This window comes from Malus domestica, chromosome 14, assembly GCF_042453785.1.
Source record: "Malus domestica chromosome 14, GDT2T_hap1".
Taxonomy (NCBI): domain Eukaryota; kingdom Viridiplantae; phylum Streptophyta; class Magnoliopsida; order Rosales; family Rosaceae; genus Malus; species Malus domestica.
In genome coordinates this window covers 16,130,750-16,157,768 of record NC_091674.1, presented here as the reverse complement: position 1 = coordinate 16,157,768, position 27,019 = coordinate 16,130,750, and the positions used below count along the sequence as shown (strand labels likewise).

General features: G+C 38.0%; 2 long non-coding RNA genes across 2 annotated transcripts; both read right to left on the bottom strand.

The window, feature by feature from the left end:
* Positions 1-12: 12 nt before the first annotated feature.
* Positions 13-6,089, bottom strand: LOC139191107 (uncharacterized). The gene is made up of 10 exons (XR_011575278.1): positions 5,924-6,089; positions 3,421-3,510; positions 3,172-3,316; positions 2,844-2,966; positions 2,705-2,732; positions 2,152-2,191; positions 1,547-1,652; positions 1,084-1,210; positions 748-796; positions 13-222 (listed from the first exon to the last, which is right to left on the bottom strand). It is a non-coding gene; the product is annotated as an uncharacterized lncRNA (long non-coding RNA).
* A 10,059-nt stretch (positions 6,090-16,148) lies between these two features.
* Positions 16,149-17,033, bottom strand: LOC139191433 (uncharacterized). Its single transcript, XR_011575489.1, has 2 exons — positions 16,844-17,033; positions 16,149-16,491 (listed from the first exon to the last, which is right to left on the bottom strand). It is a non-coding gene; the product is annotated as an uncharacterized lncRNA (long non-coding RNA).
* Positions 17,034-27,019: the final 9,986 nt, after the last annotated feature.

The following is a 27,019-nucleotide window of genomic DNA, read 5'->3' as shown; positions in this document are numbered from 1 at the left end:
TTAGATCATGTGAAAAGATAATTTGTATATATATTAGTAATAGCTAAATCCCCTAAAGAGAAAGCTTGACAAAAATTGTAATTAAATGTAAAACGTCAATAAAAAAAATTAATAAAGTATTAATTAATTTTACATAGCTTTGAATGTTCATGTCTTCATTGCTTGAAAACGTATTTGTCAACGCTGTAAGCTCCTTGCTGAATTAGCTATTTTTTTCGTTTCCTAAATTTGTAAAACAAAGTGTTAAAAAAAAACGTTTTATGGCAGTTAATAAATAATATGTAATAATTAGTTCACATGGATGGAAAAATGGAGTCATATGTAGGATGAAAGGGTAAAAACTAAATTTGAAAATAACAAATAAAAAACAATTTGTAATCCATCATCATGCGTCATTATCTATTTTATGCTAAACGTAAAAGATAAAGTCTATTACCATAAGTGAAGCTAGTGTATTTGGTATGGGTGTTCTAAACCCTAAAGAATTGAGAAACTGAGATTAAGAGTAATTCGGATGAAAGAATTGAGAATTAATAGGAATTGGATCCTATCTTTTCTTCTAGTTTATTACTATTTGGTGTGTATATAATGAAAAAGTTATCTTGTTGCCAAGTTTGAATTTCACTAATGATAGGTTTAATGAACTTTAGACAATTGTTCCATTACAGCATGCAAATATTCTAATGGAAAAAAATCAGATTATAATTGTACAATGATTAATATCAGTGCTATCAACAGTATTAATACCTGTACGGTTAGGATGTTGTATGATAGTTTAGCACCATATCAATTTTTTCTGCAATAAGAAGACAATAGTACTGAGAATAGTATCAAGGAGTTTAGATAATGGTTACACAGCTAACCAGATAAAAACTATAATCATCAGTGATAAACAATTGGCTGACAAAAGAAAAAACACAAAAAAAATTGCTTGGTGATTACTGTTATAAAAAAACAGAATCCAAGTTCAATAAACAATAATACAAAATTAAGAAAGTTAAAGAAGCAAGATATAAGAAAAAAAAATTAGAAAAAAACATGCTGAACAGGATTTTCAAAGTAATAAGATAACTACATTCTTACCTTTTATAATAGAGTTGCACAATTATGCATCAATGCACCATGCAACCACGGAAGCAAAATTTACTTTGCAGATAAGTTTTCAGCAGAAGTATCACTTTTGACTTGTCTTATGCACGCTGAGTGGAAACTGCAAAAATGAAGAATAGTTGGGTTTAACATGTATAAGTTAAAATTAAAACTAACTTTTCAGATAAAAAGGTAGCATACACGTAATGGAAAAAAAAAACTACAATGCATAGATAACGTTGATAAAAGACATTCTATTTTTGTAATAATGCACTATCCAGTTATAAAACCATAACGTAAAAGTAGCTCTAGATTATAACTTAAGCAAAGAAATATGTGAAAATAATGATTCCATATACAATTTAAAGCCATAGTATTGACAGCAACCAGACAATTATCAAACAAAAGGAAGAAATATAATCTTTCACACAATTTTACAAAAGCAAAAAGCACTTACAAACACACTCAATTGCTAGTAACCTTGACAGCTGAAAGCTACTTCAGCAGCTAAAATTACTGTAGGAACCGAGATGCAGCAGAGATTTTTTCAAATTGAAATTAATCTGCAAACGATTGCAAACACAAAAATAATTCATTTTCAAATAAAGATAAAACAAACTTAAAATATTTCCAGGGTACTTTCAAAAACAGGAGAATAAAAACGAAGCTTTTATCAACATGACTCTCAATTTTATACAGATTAGCATAATTCAATTTAAGCACAAAACTGAAAGTCTAATGATGACAGAATACAGTGTAAATGTTACTAAAATAACTTGTCATACAGGATAAGCAAGACTTTTAAACTACAATATTAATCGAGCAAATTTATATATCATTATAAATGTTATCAAAATCAGCTAGAATACAAAGCAGTAAAGATTTATATCCGAGGATAATATTTTAGACATTAAACTATAAAACTACTTAGCCGCTCCTGATAAGAATACAAAAAGTTTCTTTTAACCACCATTTTAAAAAACAGAACAACCAATACATACACAATCACAAAGCTTGATCAAATAAAAAAGATGTAACCACAGTGGAGCAAACAAATATAACCTTTTGAATATGGTTTTTTTTTTTTTTTTCACATCATTCCCTGCAAAAAAAAAGCAAAAAACTGCGAGAGTGTCAAATGGATTATAACAACACTGTGAACGGATGTCCACGTGAAGCTGCGGATGCCAGCCTGATGTTACGGATGCCTGTGTGATTGAGAATAACTTGCACTAAATTCTATATAAAAAAGGGACAGATTAACATATTTAAGCTAAGTATTAAGATGCAAACATTCTTAAGATAAGAAATCATATAATTAAGCAGAAAATTGATAATGTATTCAATAAAAGTACAAAAGGAAAAGGGGTTATAGAAAATTACACTTTAAATATTTCCAATTAGTGATTAATCACTTTGATTATTGGCAATCTACAAACAATGACCGATTAATGTCAAATGAAATTGACATAAAATTCAAAGATTCAAGAATTTAATTAAAAATTATACCTATACTATCCGGACCTTATTGTATATAAATAAAAATTTAAATAATAAAAAAATTCAAGGTTCCATGATGGATAGTTTTAAAAATCAGAAGCTGAGATGATGATACCTCCAGCATTTCTCAAACTCTCAACATCCTGAAACAATAAAGCAAATCAACAATGCAACAAACATAAATCACATAAAGATAATAACATACTGTAAAAAAGATGCAAATTTTTTCCCAAAGTTGAGCAGAAAACACACACCTTAAACTTCTCAATCTATTCTTTAGGAGTGCATTAAGGACCCAACTGCATTTTACTGCTTTCTTCTTCAATCTTCCTCTCACTTGTACACTCATCTGCCTTCCAATCCTCACCATTCCTTCACTATCAGTATAAATAAAAATTGAAAAAGATATAACACTCTTAAATCAAACCCCAAAATAATTGGGTAAAAGCATTTTAGATTAAAACCAAAACCTAAACAGCTAAAAGGACCAGCACATAAAATTAATAAATGAATTAAAAGAACAGTAAACATATATTAGTCCCAAGAAAAAGATATCTATTGGACGTAATGTATGTTTCCCACCTTAATCATTTTTATATTGTTATTGTTATCTTGTAAGTACTGTTATCATGTTGGCTAGCACCTAGCGTAGTGCTGTAGTGGCGTACAACTTTTCCTTTCTTTATTGTACCAATAGCTCTCTTGCACCCTCATGTTGAGCTCTTCTCTGCATATATACCTCTTGTAAGTAATCTTAATCAGTCAGTTATCATGAATATACAACTTCTACAATATCCAACACACAAACATAACAGAAGAAGAAACTTTTACTTAAGCAGCGCAAAAGGATATCCTCTGCATTTCATTCCAAAATCCATCACTCTTATGTCTTTGCCTGCACAGTTTTTGCTCCAACATAGCCTGCCATGATGATAGCACTATCAATAATTAAGACATAAAGAAAGGCGATCCTAGCTAGCCATTATCGTTGGAGTAAACCAATAGCATCGTAAGTAAAGTAGCAGACCAAATTTTTTTAGAATTGATGTGTTAACATGTTTAAGTAGCAAAAAGATTACAACACATTGGATGTGTTAACACATCCATAAGCTGATGATTCCCTCTCCGGTTTATCACATCATTCTTAATATATTCAACAATGTAGCAACAATGAACTCACATAGACTACGTTTTTTAACTCTCTCTCTCTCTCTTTCTGATCATCCACATGTGTGTTCTGAGAAATGTTTAGCCATTTAACTAAAACACAAAAAAAAAAAAAAAAAAATCCTCACCCACATCAAAAAACCGAAACATGCAGAGCAAAACCCAAAAATTAAGGATGACCATCCCTCTTTTTTTTTTTTTAAGTTTTAGGGAAGGATCGATGCACAGACAATCGATGTACAGGAAAACCCTAACCTAAAAGACCAAAATTTCCCAAGATGAAAAATGCAATTAGATGGAACAACCAAACACAAATATCAGAAAAAATGCATAAAACATTCCAAATAAAAAACCCACACACCTTAATCGAAAAGGGTTTCCAAGATTGCACAGAGAAACCCTAAAATTGATAGAGCAGTATTTCTTGAAAGAAAAAATGCAATCAGATTAAACAACGATGCTAAAAACATGAAAAAATTAGGAAAGAACTGATAAAAAAAACGCAAAGATTTTAATTTTACACCAATCGATCTACAATTTTTCTTCCTAATCAAAGAAAAGAGAAAAAGAATAAAATAGACAAACCACCTGAAACACCGCAATCAGCCAGAAAAACCACCTTTTCAGACGGCAGACGATGAACACAAACAGAGAAGCAAGGAAACACGAAGATCGAACAGGGAGAAAAGCAGAAAAACAGAGAGCAAGCGAAAGGAAAAAGCAACGGAAGAAAATGAGAGAAGGTTCGAGCACCTTTCCGTATGTAGGCTCATTGTACAGACGCGTGGATGCAATGGGCAAAAGCGGCATTTCGGTGCCCCAAAAACCAAAGAGAGGAACCACCGGAGGAAAAAGCCAGGGACAAAATCGTCCCACCACTGGTCATCCACAGTACCACCCCGATTGGGTTTTAGTATATAAAGATTTGAGGGATTTGGTAAAATCAATTGATAACTACTTTATCGTAAAATAGTCTCTTTTTATTGGAAAAGAAGAAATGACATCATATTCTATTGGTTATCCTATAATACTAATTTCCCTTGATATCTGCATTGGCTTTCCGCAGATTTTCCACCCTGTTCTTCTTACCTCATATTGTTTTTTTTCCCTAGATTGTAATCCCGAGCCTAAATCCCCTTCTAACGCTTTTGCGGATTTTGCGCAAAGCCAGCCCACATACATTGGGAGTCTACAAAATTACAAGCATGGGTTTACAATATGCCCGATGTCAATTACTCAGAGGAGTTGACAGGATAGACCGCAATTGAGGATAAGATGATAGAGAATCGATTAAGATAGATGAGACAAATGAACCGAAAGCCTACAGATGTTCCGGTTAGAAAACGTGATTATGAGAAAGAGGCTCAAAACAAAAGGAGTAGAGGAAGACCTTGAAAAACTTTGAAACAGACTATAAGAAAAGATATAGAGCACTTAGAGCTAACATAGGACTTGGTACAAAATCGAAAGCAATAGCGTTATAGAATTCATACGGCCAAACCTATTTAATGGGATAAGGCTTAGTAGTTTTTTTGTATTTTTTAAGTTTTGATGTTTTTACCTGAATACATATTTTTCCAAGTGTTTCAAGGTTATACTAAATAGAGAGCATTTCAACAAAACAAAAAAACTCCAGTGTTCACCATCCATATAAGTACACATTGGCTTTAAAGATAAACAATTTTATTACATATATTGCAGAAAAGGTAATGTTCTAGAAACCAAATTTTTAAACCCAAATGATGTAATTGTTAATGATTGAATTATTAGTTAAGTGTTGAATAACATGTTTATTTCATATTGGAGATACATCGTTTAGTTTGCAAATTTGGTTTAAAAAATGGTTCTACCTCCTTGCAAAAATTCCACAAAACTGCATTAATACAGCTAACACAAAAAAAAAAGAAGTTCAAAAGACATAATTCTAGACACTAAAATAAAGCCTTGATTGTTCAAATATCCTAGATCTCCCCTTCCAGAGGGTTGTATACTCTAATTCTATCAACAACACTCAAAAACTGAATGTTAAGTTAAAACCTTAAGAGCATCTCCAGATGGTTAGTTCTTTGAAAAGACCAGCAGAATAGCACAAGCTTTTCATAAAAAGTGTTGTATTATGAGAGAGAGAGAGAGAGAGAGAGAGAGAGAGAGAGGGAGAGGATGTTACCTTAATGATATTTAGTTTTGTAACGACGTCCTTAATTGAGTCGTCTCGATCGTGCGCCATCTTCCACGAGTGTATGACTATCGTCTCAACAGATCTGCGGCAGAAGATTATTTATACACCAAAAGAAAACGAACTTGTAAAACCTAAATGTTTTCATATGGAGGCCATTTTTTCCGTGATAACTTTACATATACATATATGTCGATCGATCGGTTCCTCCATCTCCGTAATTTATGTTGAAATATAAAAAAATTAAAAAAAAAAAGATAAACCTTTTGAGGATTACATTGAGAAACTTTAAGTCATCTCCAACCGAAGGAGGGCTAGAAGGCTCCCTTTAGCCCTGTAGTTCTCCAAGAAATTATATTGTAATGAACAATATCAGATCACATTTCGTACCATCTCCAACCGAGGAGGCCAAAGGGCCATAGACCAAACATAATTTATTATTTTAATTGAATTAATATGGTTTTTCATAGAATTTCTTGTCGAGATGTAATCTCAATAATTTTTCGGATAGGATTTCGAGTGACACATGTCGCTAAAGTGAGTAACTCTCCAGATTTCTTGTTGATATGTAATCTCAATAATTTTTCAGATAGGATTTTGAGTGCCACATGGCGAGATGTAATTGGTCTATGGATTTCTTTGGATTTATTAGTTGACTCCTATAACATAAAATGAAGAAAGGAGCATGTATATATAGGGTTGTGATTTTCACACACCCGTAACTACTTTTCCCACACCCCTTCCTATTTTTTAGTACTTAATTGGTATCCTATTATTGAATCTTCCATATATACCCCTCCCTATTTAATCATTCATTAATTACCATCAAAAATTAGGAAGGATATATATGGAAGATTAAATAATAGGATACCAATTAACTATTAAAAAATAGGAAGGGGTGTGGGAAAAGTAGTTAAGGATGTGTAAAAATCACAACCCGTATATATATTGATAGGGAAATACATCTTTGTCACTGGAATTGTGATTTTAAAAAAAAATTAACTAACCAAAATAAAGATCATTAACTCCTAAAAATTTGAATGCAAGAGCTACCTTGTATCATTGTAGGCATCTCGAAACAAAGATCTTTGATTCAATAACAATTTGATTGCAAGAGCTACCTTGTATCATTCTAGGCATCTCAACAAAAATATGATAGTTGATTTCACCGATATATCTTAAAGTAGGGTTAGGCGCGGTTTGGTTTGATGCGGTTTTGAGTGAAATCAAAACCAAAACCGCAAGTTTTTACGGTTTGGTTCGGTGCGGTTTTAAGGCTAAAACCGAAATGAAACCAAACCATTTGGTTCGGTTCGGTTTGGTTTCAAACGGTTTTGGTTTGGTTTCATTGTTTGAAAAAGCTATTATGGTTGTGGAGCCAAAAATAATCACAAGGCGACACGTGGATCTTTGGATAAAAAATGACAAGAATACCCTTGAGGCACATTGAGATTCCTATACGCGAGTAGCGGAGAATCATCTTTCAACAAAATCAAAAATGCTCCAAAAGAGGTAACCAATTCAAAGTCCATCTCATCAAATTCCCTTTTGCAAGGTAACCTACAAAATAATGTTAATTAGTTAATTAATGGATTAATTACCCAATTAATCAATTAAACATCAATTAAATTACCCAATTAATCACAAAATATATCCCATTCACCCTAAAAATAGGTAGTGGCCGGTAACCTCACATTCTTCTTAGTCTTTCTTACTTTTCCCCATTTATACAAGTAAATAATTTTATAACCTCCCATTTACTTCTTTCATACTTAATTAGCCAATAAATTGGCTAATTAAGCCAAAATCATAACCACAAAAACCATCAAGGCCGGCCACACCAAGGGGAAAAATGGGTAAGCTTAATCCTATAAATAGGCACCTATTCTCACCAAAAAGTCATTCCAATTCTCTTACAAAAAATCTCAAATACTCTAAACACTATTTCTCTCTAAAATTCTAACTTTGGCATCGGAGGTTCTTCGGCCAAAGCCCCCCCATTCATCGTGGGCGCGTGAGGCTTTTAGCCTTAACCTAAGGTGCTAGTTGTTTTGTAGGTGCAAAATCGTCCAAGATCGAGGAGGAGAAAATTTGCATCCACAAATTGGTGCTTTCATTGAGAGTTGAAATCCATACTCATAGAAGACTCTCGCACAAAAAGGTTTTTTCTTTATTTTCTAGTCCATTTGAATATTTTTCATACGTTCTTATTATTAGAATTTTTTACTTGTAAAGGTTCTTTGATAAAACGTATAAGCAAAATATAATGGCTAGAAATTTAGAAAATTCCACAAGTGAAAATTCTAATATTCAAGAAATGGGATTGCGGAGATCCGTGAGGCTAAATGCGACAATAAGTGGAGCGGCACCACCACCACGAGTTTCCACTACGGGAACCACCACGGTGGCTACCTCGGTAGCCACCCGTGGTGAGGTCCATGGTGCCTTCACCACGGCCCAAGCCGTGCTATCCAAGGCTCACGGCACCGAGGCCACGACCCAAGCCATGTCACTCTAAGCCCAACGCGAACTCAACGCATTGCCAATCCAAGCCCAAGCCGCGCACCTATGTGCATCACACTCCGAGCAGCCTACTTTCATAGCCCAGCCTACTCTCATGGCCCAACCTACTCTCGTGGCCCAGCCTGCTCCCGACAGGCAGCCACTCCCGTGGTCCAGCCTGCTCCCGCCAAGCAGCCCACTCTCGCAGCCCAGCCTGCTCTCGCGGCCAAGTCTGCTACCGTGGATTTCCAAGCAGCCTAAGTTGGCCAAGACTATCTCAACTATCCGGACCTACCATCGAGCCGGGGGCATTCTCACTACATTTTTTCGCGGATTTGACATTTCCCAACTCAAATCTCTCGCCCGGAGTCTACCACCCTTCCACTGCCCAAGGAGGCGCATTCCTTCCAAGCTCTTCCAATCCAAATGGCGAACAACACTTGTCTCCACAAGTCATAGAGTTGACGAGCGCCCTTGCACAACAGACAACCTTGGTGATTGCAACGCATCGGGATCCAACGTGCCCCAGACTAGGTATCCCGAAATAGAACAAGGGCAGACGAACTTTTCCAGCAGCGTCCCGGCAAGCAGCCACGAGCCGAGCATTCAGGCAGTGTACATTCCCGATTGGGCCCCCGATATAGCGTATACTCTCGTCTTAGTGCACGGAGGAGCGTGCACTCTCGACTAGGCCCACGGATGAGCATACATTCATGGTTAAGGTCACACTTCGATAGTCAACATGAGCAACCTTCCGGGCAAAGTGTTCATTCGCAGCTAAGCCCGCAAGGAGCATCATCCACCTCATATCGGAATAGGCAGCATGACGGACGAAGAGAAGCAGTTACTCAATTCAGCTCAAGTTTAACCAGCAGCCTGCGAAGAACTCGCTCGCCTGCTAGGAACGCACCACATACACTGCATCCGTGATATAGACGAGCCAAACACATGGAAGAGCAACCTAGACCAGCAAGTCATGGCTAGGGGCAGCCGAGAGCTCCGCTACCCCAACAAAGGTAAATTCAGGAAGAAGTAGAGAGACTCTTGACTAAGCGATTGCACGATTTCCAACGTAACGAGGTCACCGACGAGACACTACGACAGAACATGACCAACATAAGCAGGTCATCCTTCACGGACGAGATCAAGCAGGTAGAGCCTCCACGCGAGTTCAGCATGCCACATTTCACATCTTTCAAAGGGGATGAAGACCCGGAGAGACACTTAAAGCGCTACCGAAGCGCAATGATCCTTTATCGAAACAATGATGAACTCATGTGCAAGATATTTGCCACCACTCTACAAGGCGAGGCGCAAGATTGGTTTTACACCCTGCCGCCACAATCTATCCGGAATTTTTACGAACTTTCTTTGGTTTTCACCAAAGAATATTCATCTTATCGCTCGATCAAAAAGAAGTCTGACCATTTGTTCGACGTCAAGAAGAACCCAAATGAGTCGCTTTGCGACTATGTGAGGAGGTTCAAAGTAGAGAAGGTAAAAATAGTCGGATGCAACGACTCGATAGCTAGAGCAGCCTTCCAAAAAGGACTTCCAGCAGACCACCCACTGTTCGGAAAACTGATAATGAAAGAAGATCTAACTCTGGCAGACTCTTTCGTTCTGGCAGAGAAGCATGCACTTTGGGACGAAGTTCGCCGATGCGCGTTTAAGGAAAATCCAAGCAATCTTGAATATAAAGTTCCCCACTACTCTGAAGGAGATTCAAAGTCTAACTGGACGAGTAGTCTCATCTGAAGCAGAAATAAGCTCTACCATCATACGAGAAGAGCTGGGGGCCCGACTACCTGTATTCCACAATTTAAAAGCTCTTCTCGATGCTATCAGTTGTATTCCACAGTTTAAAAGCTCTCATTGATGTTATCAGAAATTCAAAAGCTAACTTTGGCGATAGTTGTTGTAACCTAAAAGCTTAAGTTTTACCCTTAAACGCACGCAGTCATCATCATGATGCACTATTCCACCGAATCCTGACGAACGCAACAACTAGGCCCAAAAGACACGCCAAGGGTAGACGGACACTAGAAGGAACATTCAAAATCAAGTTTTGTCCTCGTCACCCCAGAAGATTCTACATAAAAGCAACATGTATCGGCAGTTGAGCACTACCTCTTGCTACGCGCCACACGGCCCTAGCCAACCTTTGCTCTATTATTCAGCTCTAGAGTGGCCCAATACCAGAAATTGAGCATTTCCTGCTACATGTAACATGGCCCCAGCCCCACGGCTCCCTACCGCGCCTTCGCACCTAGCCTTGACAACGTAACAGAGTGGCCCAACGGCTCCCCAAAGGCAGCCGAGCACACTTTAGCTGCACCTGCTCCCTCAATGAAGATTTCTGGCATTTACATGTCGATGACGTAATACCTAGAGAAAGTAAGCAAGCAGCTTGAGGCATTTCAGACTTAAACTCTCACTCAAGTTCCCTGGGCAGACAATGCCCATGCAGACGTACTAGCCGGCCTAGGCTCCGCACTCGATCACCAACTCAAAACGTTCTATTCCGATGGAATATCTTGACAAGCCAAGCATAGAGATGGAGCTAACAGCCTAAGTGTCATAGCATTCTCATCCAAAGATCCCACACCGGATCACATATCCGCTGCCTAGCGCCTCCCGATGACTTGAAAGTGCTAAGATCAAATCCACGAAGGTGTATGTGGAAACCACTCTGGAGGCCAATCCTTAGCATAGAAGGCTCTTAATGCAGGCTACTATTGGCCTACCATGCACCAAGATGCTAAGGAGTTAGTACAAAAGTGCATTAAGAATATGGCATCTAACAGCACATGTCCATGCCGAGATATCCTCAAGGTAATGGGCAGGCCGAAGTATTCAACAAGATGATCCTCGACTGCCTCAAGAAATCCCTCACCAACAAGAAGGGAAAATGGCTAAAAGAACTCTTCGGATGTCTATGGGCATATCGCACCACCAAAAGATGAACAACCGAACGGTAAGGAGATGACCACCAGTTTAGATCTGGCAGAGGAGAAGCATGAGCAGACCATCACTTGAGTAGTAGCCTACCAGCAGCAACTCATCCCCAGCTACAACAAAACTCGAAGACTCAAGAAGCTCGACGGGCACCACCTCACAAGCTAAAAACTATCCAGTTGTTATGCAGTTCCTACCTTACAGCTAAGTTCTCGTTCGTTTCACTCGTTTTTTTAATGAGGAATTTAGAAGTAATCACAACTTGGCTCGGTTGTATGCTTACAACAACTGATCACTCCTGCACTTCAAAAGAAGATTACGCCCTACTTAATAACTTATCGCAGGAATTGCGCCCTCCGAGTGACCAACCATGCTCTCCAGTACGAGAGGGTAAACTAATTGATCTCCAGTGTGAGAGGGTAAACCAATTCCCCGACACCCATATGGGTCATCTCTCCAAGACGGGAGGATAAACTTTACACTCCGAATATCCAGATGTGGATGAGCCTGGCTGCCCTAGTATAACTAGATGCACGATGGCTTGCGCGCAGGATTCCTAAAAGTAACTACAATGGTCTTTTTCAAGGCTTAGCTAACTGAAGGATTTTTGGTCTCTTGGCCTAATCCGTGGGGAACCGGACCCTAGAGACGGAGGGGGCACATTATGCAGTACGCCCTACAAACGGCTGCCCTGGAACCCTAAAGCTGCTACCGAGTGCACTAAGGTAGCCTACGGATTCTAGAAGACTGCCTACGGCTTGCCCTTCGAGCAGTAAAACCGCACTAGACTTATACAACCGCACATTCTTGTGAAAGGTTAAACAAGCTAGCACGCATATATGAAGTTTTATCCATTGTCCACATGCTACGTAGTCGATAAGCTTCACCTCTGCCAAGCGCGGAACAACCTACATCAAGTCCTAAAGTGTTGTGATACTTGCTACGCAACCTACGGAATTGGAGAAAGCCAAGGTTAACAGCCTAGTGGTTACGCGGACTTGTCTGCTTCTGTAATTAAGGCATCCGGCTGCCAACCCTATGGCTAACAACTTTGCAAAGTTATACACCAACACCTACGGCTGCATAAGCTACGCGGGCTTTTCTGCTTATAAAAAAGTAGCATGCCTGCCATTGGTCTATCAAGTCTAAAGGTTAGGGCATGAACAAAAGAAGCGAAGATGAAGAAAAGCGAAGGAAAACATGTTTATAAACAACTAGCAAAGGTCGAAGGAGTTCAAGCAAAACAAGAGCTACAAGGAAAAACAAATAAAATCCTAAAGGCTACCTAGAAGACTATAGCAGTTTGGACATCCCACAACTACTCGGCCGCCACACCTTCAGCAACCGCGACGCTCTTAACAGCGGTATCATCGTTTCACCCCCAGCTGCCCCAGCCTGGGCACTAACTTCTCCAACTACTTCACCAATAGAAGCCTCAAAAGTAAAATCAAGCAAGTCTTCCGGAGAAATAGAGAAGGTCTCGAAACCCCAAGCCCAGCCTTTTCACCGTTCAGTTGCTCATCTTCCTCGAGCAGACCAACGTGGATGCTCTGCAGCTCATCCACTTCCTTCTTCAGACTTTTATTGATCTTCAGTACGCCTTGAAGTTCCAACACTTGGGGTTCAAGCCTATCGACGATTCTCTTGAAGTGGATCACTTGGTTATAAGCAACAATCAACTCTTCATCTTTTGCAGCAAAACGAAGCTCAGAAACGACATGCTTAAGATCTTGAATCTAAGGCGGGGAAGATCTCTTCTTTCCACCTTCAACAATGTCATTCACGATACTCAGCATGGGAGCTCAACCTATACTGGCTTATCCCTTATTTTTTCCTCTCGGGCCAGCAAGCAGGAGGCCTGCATACCCAACATTCCAGCAGCCCGTGAGACCCACAATCTCCTCATTTCTCTCAATCACCAGCCTGGCCCGAGTCAGGTCCAAGAGCCCAAAGAACATGAGCCATGCGGCTCGCCTAACATTGCGCCCTAGCGCCACAATCCGCGACCCCAGCCGCACAAGCTGCTCTTGGTTCAAGCCAAGCCAAGCTGCCCAAGCAGTGGTCCCTGCCACGACATCTCCTCGGCCCATGCTGAGCAAACTCCTGGCCCCTGCCTGCCGACATGTCGCACCACCCCGACAGCTGCCCCGCAATAGCACTATCCAAGAAGAAGGCAAGAAAAATTAAATTTTTCTTACATTGGTGCGGCACGGAGAAGACGAAGAAATCAACGAAAGACGGTCCTTTGCACGGGCAAGATGTAGAAGATTGCTAGAAGAGGGGGAACAAATATCCTCTAACTTTCTCTCTCTTGTGGGGTAGAATAAATTACTCTCCAAAGTTGATTTAATAACCCACTTAAGGTGGACTTAAATAGGCTTTGAGAGAAATTTATTTCTCTTTCCTAGAATGACCTAATTTCCAATTAAAGAGAGAATCAACATCAAAATAGGAAGCAATCCTACGTTTCCTGAAGCAAGAAGATCTCTACACCTGCTGCCCTTTCTTACGAGCAGCCTAACAGGTGTGGGGGCATTTGTGGAGCCAAAAATAATCACAAGGCGACACGTGGATCTTTGGATAAAAAAGGACAAGAATACCCTTGAGGCACATTGGGATTCCTACACGCGAGTAGTGGAGAATCATCTTTCAACAAAATCAAAAATGCTCCAAAAGAGGTAACCAATTCAAAGTCCATCTCATCAAATCTCCTTTTGCAAGGTAACCTACAAAATAATGTTAATTAGTTAATTAATGGATTAATTACCCAATTAATCCATTAAACATCAATTAAATTACCCAATTAATCACAAAATATATCTCATTCACCCTAAAAATAGGTAGTGGCCGATCACCTCACATTCTTCTTAGTCTTTCTTACTTTTCCCCATTTATACAAGTAAATAATTTTATAACCTCCCATTTACTTCTTTCATACTTAATTAGCCAATAAATTGGCTAATTAAGCCAAAATCATAACCACAAAAACCATCAAGGCCGGCCACACCAAGGGGAAAAATGGGTAAGCTTAATCCTATAAATAGGCACCTATTCTCACCAAAAAGTCATTCCAATTCTCTTACAAAAAATCCCAAATACTCTAAACATTATTTCTCTCTAAAATTCTAACTTTGGCATCGGAGGTTCTTCGGCCAAAGCCCCCCCATTCATCGTGGGCGCGTGAGACTTTTGGCCTTAACCTAAGGTGCTAGTTGTTTTGTAGGTGCAAAATCGTCCAAGATCGAGGAGGAGAAAATTCGCATCCACAATGGTTACCTAGTTGATGACAATAGAATTCACATCTACAAGGAACACCACAAAGGCCAGATGACATGCTAGTTATTGCATTAGCCATTAGGTACAGTGGTAGAAAATATTTTTGTCAAGTTGCATTGTAGGAATTGATTGGAGGCTATCGATTTTAAAAGAGGAAATATGTTTGACAAAAGAAGCTTCCAATTAAGTAGGACAAAGACAACACAACTTATTAAGAAATTTTCATCTAGAAACACCCACTACAAAGTTGATAAATTGAGCAATCGATTGCATACAATGCCTTCCAAAAACAGCAAAAGCAATGTAAGGCATCTGCTACACAAACGCACATACAAAATATATGTATACTAAATTATGAATGCACAATTGCACATTAAATTTTTTGTGTAAAAATTTATTGAAATTATACTCGGCAGAAACCTATCTACCCATTATTCCCATGTCACCAATATGAAAATATCATATATGCTTTCAATTGACATTCTGATGTTCATGAATGAAGAAAAATCGAAGACTAACCAACGAAAAACCAAATCCCCTTTTGATTCAAAACCCAACCCTAAACCTAACCCTAAAATTAATCTCAAATCTACAAGTAAATTTAACTAAAACAAGTTATAAATCATAGTTCTTACCATGTTAGCACTCTGAAATTCTAAAGCTAGGAGCTGGAAAGCCTGGAATGAAGAGGAGAGGAGGCCGGAGGGGAGATCGAGAGAGATAGAGCATCTGGAAAGTGGAGAGTGGAGACCGAGAGAGATGAATAAACTTGAGAAAGAGTACAGAGTACATACTAGAAGAAAGAAAATAAAGGGTTATGTAGCCATGTTATGATGTGGTTAAGTCCATACATTGAGTCCATACTAAATGTATGGACTCAATGAAATAACCAATTAGAATTTAACATTTAATAGTATGGACTCAATGAAATAACCAATTAGAATTTAACATTTAATAAAGTTATGCGGTTTCGGTTTCGGTTTGGTTTTAGAGGGCCAAAACCGAAATCGAAACCAAACCGTTTTTCTTTGGTTTGGTTTGGTTTCAAACCGAAACCATTTTGAAACCGCAAAACCAAACCGTTCGGTGAGGTTCAATTTGGTTCGTTTTACGGTTTCAGTTTTCAGGTTCAAGTGCCCACCCCTATCTTAAAGCTAATACAAGTATATAATTGTAACCTTCTATTGTAATTGGTCGTGATTTACAAGACGTTCAAAAGGTTGTCCACTTGTGATTATAAACTCTTTTAGCTTGTGGACTACAACTTGAATTGCCATCAATAAATACTTAATGGTTTTGTTGATGCACAAAACCGGAGGCTTTGGGACAACGTAAATCCGACCATGAATCTGCAAGAAATGTAAATAACACAAGATGTATCGTAGTTCACCCCAAGGTTTGAGCTACGTCCACACTGATTATTGTATTTATCTGAGATGTGAGGGAGAGAACCTCTGTAATGTGAGAGGGGTGAGAAGGCTTCAGAAATGGCCTCCCCTAATTGTGAGGGTGAAGAGTTCTTTTATAGAATAAGGGCTCCTCACTTATTACATATTTGCCCCTTCCTTTATTACATAATTACATTTAAGTCCACTAAGTATTTGTACGATCTAAATACAGAAGCCCTAAATATGGTACAAACAGGTTTCATAAAGTTCTTCTTCCTCAATTTCTTCTTCATTAATTTCTTCTTCTTCTTCTTCAATTTGTTCTTCCACCATTTGCTCCACTTTCATTTCTTCCTCCTCTTCATTCACTTCCATTTGTTCCCCATCTTCTTCCACTTTCATGCTTGTTTGTATAGGACTCTTATCCTTTGTAATCTACATATACCGTGAGTATCAGTGAAGAAAGTGAGTCTTCCACAAATTCTCAATTCGCTGTTATATATCGTTCCTTTATATCTGCACTACATTTTCTACACATACATTCAATTTTCAAAGAGCAAACAAAATTAAGAATAATAAAATAAAATTAAGAAGTGAAAGCTAACAGACCTTGATATTGAATTAGATCATGGTATTGAAAATTCTGCCTTATTAGCTCTAAATTTCAATTGGTTTCTTGTTATTGTTGAAATTTCAATATTCTATATGGGTTCCTAAACTTTCTCGGCAAACAAATAGAATGCAAAGAATAATCCAAGTAGATGAGAAATGGGAAAGAAAAACATACTCGCAGGTGTGGATTCAGGTTGATGTAGATGCCCTTTCACCCTCATTCTCTGTCTTTAGTATGCGAGCATGGCTCTTCCTCTTCTGTTGTCTAGCGTGAAAGAAATCAAAAGGGGGAGGGTTGGATTGTTGATAGCATTTAGTATTTATATTACCCACCTTCCATTCCATCAAAATCCCCCATTCCTTCAAATCCTAATAAATCTTTGGTATTATCACTACACCTAGATTTAGATGGACTTTTTAAAAGCGTAATTGACTATCTATGGATTTGAATGTATTATTTAAAATCCTGCTAAATCCTAACTTGACTATATCCTGATTTCAAAGTCCTTTAAAATCCTTTTTAAAATTTTAATTGACTACACCCAGATTTTAAAGTCTATTCAAATCTTATCAAATCCTAATTTGACTACACCCCCTTACGTTCGGTCGAATGCGGGGCATGCCAACTCGTCGGCTTAACTCGGCCGGAGAGTAAAATGAATGTTGATGTTCACTCGTTCAAGAATTGATTGGACAGTTGCTTATTTGGGACTTCTCTGGGCAGACAACCCAATTTTTCATGAATGACAGAGTTGATTTGCCAAGCTATACTTCTGAACAGCTGAACAAAGAGGTGAGTGATTAAATGTATGCAACATTTATCGATATATAGATTTCTTTCTCCCTTTCTTGTATTTTTGGGTGAGAATCTGATTGGTCTTTTTTGGTTTGGAAACAAGGGTTAGTTTCTCATTAGCCTCATTTAATTTTGGATACTCGTATTTGCACCATGATGAACGTCTATACGTCCAAAGTGCGTTTATTGCATCGGACTATCTCAGACTGGACTAACTTCAGGGACTAAGCTGGAATGACGTGCCCTGGACTAAACTAGATAAGAATAGTGAAGTGTTTGGTGTAGTTTGGACTAAATTACATACTAATTATTTATTATTATTATTTATTTACTTTTGCGTTTAAAAACAACAAAACAACAAATATTAAAATATTTTTTGTAGTTATTTAACATTTAAAAACCTAATTAATGTTTCATTTGCTGCCTTTACTTTTATTTTAGAAGAACAACCTTTATTTTTTGAAGAACGTAACGACATTTCCAAAGCAAATCCTCTATGCTTCTTCATTCCTTTCCGCCTCCTGCCTCTTCACTTCCTCTCACAAAATCGGTTGCAAATCTTAAAATCAAAACACATAGCAAGAAAAAGATTGAAGGAGGCGAGGTGCATGTGTGATTGGCTCGAAGGTAGAAGATAAGGGTTGGATCTAGTTTGGGTTTTTTGGGTGAAATTTTCAAGCTCATCCCACTGCAATTTTTTTTTTCTGGGTTATCTGGGGTCGAATTTTGGGAGTTGGATTTGGTTTTGAAAAGGGAACCTTAGGAAATTTTGTTGCGTTTTTGTTTCGGATTTTGCAGGAGTAGAGTGAAGCGGGTAGGAGTGAAGTGGAGTATAGTGGTCTTAGCAGTCCGTCCAATTTCGAGGGGGGGTCTTGCTAAGACCCTGTAACGAAGGCGTTAGTCAGACTCAGTCTAGGCGAGTCTCATTAAACGTAGTCTCCACGTGAAACAAACACTGGATTACAGGCCAGTCTAGTCCAAGAAAGTTTAGTGAAGCCAAACAAATGGGCCCCCAAGGTTTAAGAAATTCTCTTTCTTTCCATTTCCCCCCAAGCTATTTCTATGTTTTAAATTTGAAAGTTCTTTTAAAAAGCACTGTTGTGGCTGCCATGGCCCATTTTTGGTGAGGAGAGGGAATGGGTGATAATGATGCCATTCGTCTGCATTGATTCGTTGTAAATGTGGAGTAGATTACATCAAGTCTTGGTTTTTTTTTTTTTTTTTTTTTTTTTTTTTTTTGAAAAAAGATTACATGATGCATTCTTCTCAAGGATCCAAATTTTATAGTGCAAATATTTAATAAACTTAATTTTCAATGCTCAATGTTGCTATATATAATTATATATGGCATTCATGCAGATTAAGTTCTACAGTTTATTTATCATGCCTTTCTTTTCATATTGTCTTTTCAGATTCTCCTTGAATTGCGACTCCATGGATTTTCAGATTATAAGAAAGGTACAGATTGGAGGAGCGATGAACTGGCTGATAAAGAATCAAGTTTGGATGGTTCTACTTCTACTTATGGTGGCTCTATTAAGATGAATGGAAGCACTGACTATTTGAATCCTTATTTAACTCCAACTAACTATTTGCAAAGTTACTGGACTAGAGAATCTTGGGAATACTTGTTTTATGAACAGTGTCATGCAATGCTTGGTGCATACTCCGAAGCTGGTTGATTACTTTCTAGGAGATTACCGGAAGGACATAAATTACGCAAATGCACTAGGATTGAAACTATGTGTTTGGAACATTCTTTTAGTTTTCATTTTAAATGTCTACCTCTCTGACACACCCTAACCCCGATATTCCTGAATATTAGGATAGACAGTTGCTAGCCGACACTCGAGGGTGACGAAGCCATTTAAAACATGCATACCTATAAAATATGTAATTAGAAAGAGATAGTGCATAATCATATTCAGAGCATACAACTAATCAAGAATAAAGCAAAAGAGTTATGATAGAAAGGTATGAACCGAGGATGGATCCTACACAGAGGAGACTCAAGGATGCCTGAGCAGAATTGCCCTAACGTCGGGATCGTGTGCCTCGATTCTAACTCCTGAGGGGGCGCAAAACAGAAAATGTGTGTGGACCATAATTTATATTAATACTAATAAGAGGAAAACCATTTTATTTCTGAACATACTAACCCCCTATTTTGAAAACATATATAATACTACATACAGTAAGTTTCCGAAAACTCTACATGCCATGAAAACATTCGTAAAACATGTACGTGTAAACAATGCTCAACAATGGTGCTATCGTCGCCCGTAGGCAAATCCATAATCTCATCAATACTGTACTCTCTAGGGGTATCATAGTCGCCCGAAGGCAGTACCTGTCCAACACCCGAAGGTGAAGCTGTACAACACAAGGTTATGCCAGTAAAGAAACATGGTAGGCCCCATCACCTGAAGGTGAAGCTGTACGACTCTGGATTACGTCAAACAAGAAAATATATAACATCACACACTGATATTGGTTTCACCAATGGAGTGGGGGTATGGCATAAATATCTCACTCCTCATTCGCTCGAAGGCAGTACCTATCCATCACCCGAAGGTGAAGCTGTACGACACTAGGTTACGCGAGTGAAGAAACATGGTAGGCCCCATCACCCGAAAGTGAAGTTGTACGACTCTGGGTTACGTCGAAGAAGAAATATATACATAGATATCCTCAACTATGTCCTATGGCCATAGACGTCTACATACCTGTGTTGTGTGGATGTGTTGTATGATAACCTGCTAGATAAGCACCGAGAACATACCTCAAAAATCTCATATCCAAATCCGGAGCTCAAAAGCTCAAATCCTCATCTCATAAATCGATGGTAAATCATATCCGTAATTCCAAATAAATCATAATCATAAATCCATGGAATTTCATAAGCGAAAACACAATATTTCATAACCTTTAGTAAAACGTAAATTCAATAAATCATAATTATTTCGTAAACCACAAATATAGAAGTTCGTAAAGCATAATATAAAAAATACTCAAATCATGAAATGTGAAATGCATGCTAGGCTAATATGTAAGTTTAGAAGGGATCCACTCACAAATATTTTGTTGCCCAAGAGCCGCTCGAACTAGCGAAGATGGTGTCACTTCCCACCGATGCACCTAACCACATATAAAGGCTACTTAGTAAAACTCTATTAAAACGATCGAATTTCAGAAAACGAATAACGGAGTTGGATTCGACACGTCGAAAAACCTAAAGGGGGACCTCAGCTACCAACAGAGTTTCATCATCTCTTAAGCAACATGTGGTGCTTAAGGCATTAGTAAGATCCATCAACCTCCCACCCTGGGGCACTGTCATTGTAGATGGCATTGCAGTCCCATCTGTGCTTAGGACCGTCAAAGTCATAGTCCGCATTGATGTTGACGGTAACGGTAGTGAAAGGTACATAAATGGGTCAAGGATAACAGACGCCTTGTTGCAAATGAGGCAAACCAATTTTGACCGGTACTGATCCTACAGTTGGAAAGCAAACATATATTGCAATATAGGGAAAATAATTGAATGAAGTTAATCCCAACAAACTTACTTTAAGAAGGTATAGGTAAAACTTAAATCACCAAACTACAAATGCATTTAAATCAGAATGCTTACTTGGCACACATCAACAATGATTGAGTCATTCTGAGTGATGGGATTTTTACCATCCGCGCAAAAGGGTTAAAAACACCTAAAATACTTGCAAGGGAAACAAGATTGTCGTAGTATAGTTGGCTCAAGCAAGGTCGTTCTCCACAAGGATTAATTTAAATAGATTAACACCAAACCGATTCTCAACTAATTATTTAGAACAAAATTTTGGAAAAGGGTGATTTAATGACCTAAATTAATAAAAACGAATTTAATTAAAAAGCTTACTTAAAAACTGCAATTTTAAAGAAGGAGAAAGAAACAATTTTTAGAATTTAAAGTGAGAAGATACTAGGGTTCCGCCGTCACCCTAACAATTCTATGTAGCTTTTGTAATTACTTATGAACCATACATGCATATTTTGAAGGTTAGGTTTTCCTAAAGTATATCCTACTTAGAACCTCCAACATAGAACGTATATCTAACATGCAACCCGTCTGTGGTGTCCAGATCGAATGTGAACATGCAAGACTCATTAAGTTTTATGAAAACCCTTTGAAAAACCGTATAACCCTTAAAACGTGTAGTCCATCCTAAGAGATTACACATATTAATCACAAGAAGCCTTAGTCAATTTCAGGGACAACCCTCCGCCAAAATTGCATCAAATTACTTTTCTAAATATCCTAATGGTCACGAATCACTAAGACAGATAGATAGTTTGAATCGATGATTAACAATTCAAAACTTGCATACATGAATTCATAAGAAAATTAAGAAGAAACTACATATTATTGCTAAGGATCATGGCCTCACCCTAGCAAAAGAAAATTAGTTGCACATATTCATAATAAAAATCATAAAGTCTTTATTGAAATAGAAAAAGAGTGAAAACACCTTGAAAGTAAAAGTCTTCAAATCTCTAAGCTTTGCCCCAAAAGTTTCTCTAAAAATTGTATGCGTTCTCTCTCTCCGAAAAAACCCTAGGTCTGCCAAAAGGCTTATTTTAAACTACTCTAAATAAAATTCTCCTAATAAAAGGTCTAGAATAAGACTAGGAAACTAAATAAATTAAAAAAAATAGGAAACATAATCCTAAATTAACTTGGTAAATTCGTCCAAAAATCTGCACAACCACGTTTTGGACCCAAATCAGCTCCAAAACTAGCCCAAAATAGCTGGATCTAAAGCTTTGACTATTCTGAACACTTCTCCAGAAGGCTACGAACCCATCCGAAGTCATCTTGGACTCCAAAAACGTTACTTTCCAACAACGCGCACCGCTCCTTCATTTAATCTCCAGAAAATAACTGTTTGGTAGAAATTGCTCAGATTTTGACACGAATAAGCTAAGGAACACATGAATATCCTCCAATTTGAATCACTCCAGAATTCGTCCCTTTGGTCATGTTTTGCTCCAGAGGAAGTTGAATGTCCTATGTTGAAAATATAAAGCAAAGTATCAAAATTCTACCAAAATAATTATCAAATTATACTAAGCATAGGGTGAAATATATAATATAATTTTGACTCATCACCGAGCAAGGTGATTTTGCCAATATCCTTCTGCTACTTCATCATCTCGACAACCCTCGACATCCTTAGCTTCAATATATGGCTTGAATTTTACACGATTTAGATCTTCATGGAGACCATCCAACAAAAAAGCAAGAAGTTCCTACAAGAGGCACTTCAACAACTTACAATTAATAAACCTATTTCCCGCACAACATAATTAAACATTCCCACCAAGAAAAAAAGAGAGAATAAACATAAAAAGAACTGACCTGGGAATCATGCTGATTATAGCCACTGAATTGGGGAGCAAAATTAGCAAGTTTTAACTTGAAAATTGTTGGAGCCACTGGCCTTGCATCAGGAGCCCATAACCTCCTCAACAACTCTCCAAATGCTAAAGCAACAAGATGCATAACATTTTTGTTCTAGTACTTTGTCCATAGACTCAATACCAGCTTCCCGAAATATCTTTCTAAGAGCATTGCAAGTGTAAGATATTATGCACTTGAGCCTATTGAAGTAAAGTGTGACTCGGGATAACATTTGTTTTGACATTTTGGTGTCTGTAGAGTTTCAACTGGTCACGTGTTACCTGGACTTTTACGCTTTGTAAATATTATATACCAAAATTTATTTATGTTGTCAGTGCTTCTTATAAAGCATGTGTAATGCAGATTCCGGGGTGTATGAGCCAGTATAATGGTGTGATTCATGGCCTTCAGGAATAGGAAAGAATGAAGGTCTGCAAGGCCTCTACAGGTATGCCTTATTCCGTTTCTGCTCATTCGTAGGCTGGAAGAATAGTTCTTTTTATCATCCATGAGCCGTTTTCATCTCTTGTCCTACCCAGCCATTTTAAACCAAATTTCCATTGAGTTGTATGCTTGATATGACGATAGCATGACCCGATTTTCTTATCATCGTTGTCAGGGGATTGACTCTGAGATTGGTTATCTATATGTCTCAAGGAGCGATATGAATTTTTCAAGAGATTTTTCTCTTTGGAGTTTGGATAGTCCACAAGCTGATGTTCTTTAGAATCCAATACCAACAAAATGGGAAAATGATCGGGTGTCGCCATCAGCAATCTTGTCACCAGGTTCACCAGCATCATCTGAACTACATGGTCTGCACTCGTGACCATTTGAGAGAGACAAGAATTCTTCAGCTTTGGTAGTAGAATGAATTGAATTCAAAATTTGTTTGTGAAAATTGTTGAAAAGAAAAGGATGTACAGTTAGCGGGGGACCGTAGGTGCAAATGTGCATCCGATGTGTGCAAATGTGGATCAATATGTGCAAGTGTGGATACATATATATACATTTTGTTTATTACTGGAAAATAAAATCAGACCTCTAACCATATAATATAAGTTGGATGGATGAAGTGGAAGAATGCATCATGTGTGTTGGATGACCGTCGTATATCACTAAAACTCAAGAGAAAATTTTATAGTACGGCAATATTGGTTGGTCAAGCATTAACACCTACACAAAATGAGTGTAGTTGAGATAGAACGTTTTGTTTGTGTACACAAGAAAAGTTAGGATTAGGAACGAGGATATCAGTGGTAGAGTAGGAGTAGCCGAAAATGAAGATAAAATGAGAGAAAATTAGTTAAGACGGTTTGAACATGTGAAACGAAACCTACAGACACTAGGGTTAGAATATGCGATAATTAGATAGGCTCAAGCCAAATGGATAGAGAAAGACCTAGGAAGACTTGGAAAGAAAATCTAAGAAATGACTTGGAGTATTTGGAGTACTTAGAGCTAAACGGAAGACTTAACACAAAACCGAACGCATGGATGTTCTAGTATTCATACTAACCCCACTTAATGAGAAAATGCTTTGTTATTGTTGTTGTTGCAATGTAACCTTATTTTCATTCGAGAATTATACAAAATTTGCGGGAAAAAAAGGTTGCAATTCTCTTTTGCACAACTGGTGAGTTTGCACTTGCAGCACTTGGTCCAAACTAATTTTGACGTCACCATTTCAACGATTCAAACTTAAATCTCTTTCGAAATTATAAATAAAAGTACCTAGGAAAACAACACGCCACCTGATAGAAGATAATATTCATCAGATAAACTTTAACAGTGAAATAAAGATGTTTGCAAAAAACATTAAAGATTAGCAAAGCAATAATCCATTGAATTAGTCATGAATTTATGGAAAATTATTTGCTAACAAAGTTTGTAATGGCTCCACCATCCATATTATTTGCAAAACAGAAAGGACTACTATGTTAATTGCTATCTCCCAATTCTCATATGCTCTACTTATTCCTTCCCTACAGGTTTCCATATGAACAGTTTCATATGCTGTTGCCATTTTGATTTTAAACGTCGTTCAAGAACGAATTGAATGATACATTAGAGATGATTTAAAGACGATTGGGACCCCTCCGTGGTGCTAACCCTCCGGCCATGGCAAGCCTTGGTGGCTTCAGAGTCTGTAATGATTTCAGGAAGCCCTTTTCGCCTGACTGAGCTGGCCATCGAGCCGCGCCACAACTTTTTGATAACAAATGACCCTCACTATCACTGTAGCATCGCCTTTGCCATCTGTTGCCAATGCCCTTCCACTTGGTGTTGGTTACTGGCTACACTAGAGATCATCTCTAAATCCGTTGTGGGATTCTCTGTAGCAAACTGTAGATGCTGCTTGAAATCTACACCCGAGCAATTGGAGAGAATGGTGGGTTGAGTACATAAGACGGTTGGACTTTTTTCACCCTCGTAGCTACTTCTTTTTTCTCCCCTGCGGTAATTGCTTCAATTAGGTACTTCACTTCTTCCTCAATCAGTACTTTCAATGATTTGCATTGTCACAACTGTGTGTTCCTCTCCTGCCCCGCGGCTGCAAATGTTTCTGTACCATGCAGAATGGCAACACATGTAGAAAATGCTTGTAGTGTAGATAACTGAGCATGAAAATCAACTGCATAGTGTCCCTCTTCAACCATCGTCATAGTTAATGCCGGTGCTTTCTCCCTTGATCCCTGCAAACAAATCAAAATCGAGCAACAGCTCATGAGATTGCCTACATCTGTTACCAAGCATGAACAAAAAAGATGAAGAACGAAATTAGCAGCAAGTCAACTACGATCCTTCAATGGGGAACGAGCAAAATCGAACCCGTTGTCTTTAGAATTCTTCTTAGTTTAGAATTTAACAACAGAACTGTTGAATAATTGGCCAAGTGCCAAATGGACAAATGTCCAAATGAACTTTCGGCTAAAAAATTATAAAGAAAAAGGTGGACAACCTTTCCTTGTTTTAGGGAAGAAAAATGGGAAATGTTTTCTTTCTTTTTACCACCCGTGACTTATGGTTCTTAATAAGTGTTTTGGTTGCTTTTGTGTGTTGGGTGCATCCGAAAAGTGTGAAGTGAAAGAAGCAGAGAGCTCATTTTCGGTTTGGAGAAGAAAACAGAGAAAAGAAAGAGCTCCTTTTGCAGAGAGCAAGGGAGAGTTGCAGAGAGCCTAAAACAGAAGAAGAAGTTGTTGCTTCATTTGATTAGTAATCATCAACCAAAGTAATTGTTGTTGTAATAGCTTTGAGCTATATGTATAGAGAAGAAATTATTCATTATATTTTCTTCTCTATTTGTTTCTTTGGTGTGTGAGAGCTATTGGGTGTATTGGGTTATTTGGGTTGTGAGATTGCCAACACTTTGTAAACTCCCATTTGGTTGATAGTGGATTATTGGGTGAGCTCCTACTGCTCCGAGGACGTACTCCAGTTACACTGACTGTGGAGGAACCTCGTTAAAATCTTGGTGTTATTTTCTATATTGTTCTTGCATTTTCATTTGATATATTTCCTGTGGGTTATAAAAGAGTTGGTTCTAAAAGGTTTGGTGCTATCCTAGCACAACAAGAACTTCATTTATCCAATTCAAGCTATGACCACGAAAATTTTCTCCAACATCAAAGATGTTTACCTGAACAAAAAGTTCCATAGGCTTCTGATTCTCCACCAATAGTTGATTATCAGCATTTTGAGTGTGGGGATTGCTTAAGATAGTAAGAGGATAGGATATGTCCCAAATACCATAGTTGCAGCCTCCACCCAACCTCCATCGATCTAGTAATGATGAATGACCCCTGCTTCCAGCACTCTGATAGGATCAGACATGGTATAAAAGGGAAATTGCAAGAAAAGTAATGCAGTAAATAGAAAAGGAAATCAAAAGAAATTCATATCTTCATTCATGTCCAATTTAGATGAACATAGTGGTTTAAATACACAAAAGGATAGCTAGGGTTTAGTAGTCTTAGTGGGCTTAACATTAGAAATGGGCCTAATAAATACTAGTAACCAATGGTGGCCCAAAGGGTCCTAACAATCCCTCCCCCTTAAAATGAGGCATGTCCTCATGCCGTCAAGTTGGCATGTAGAGGCTTGCGCTGCTTGTT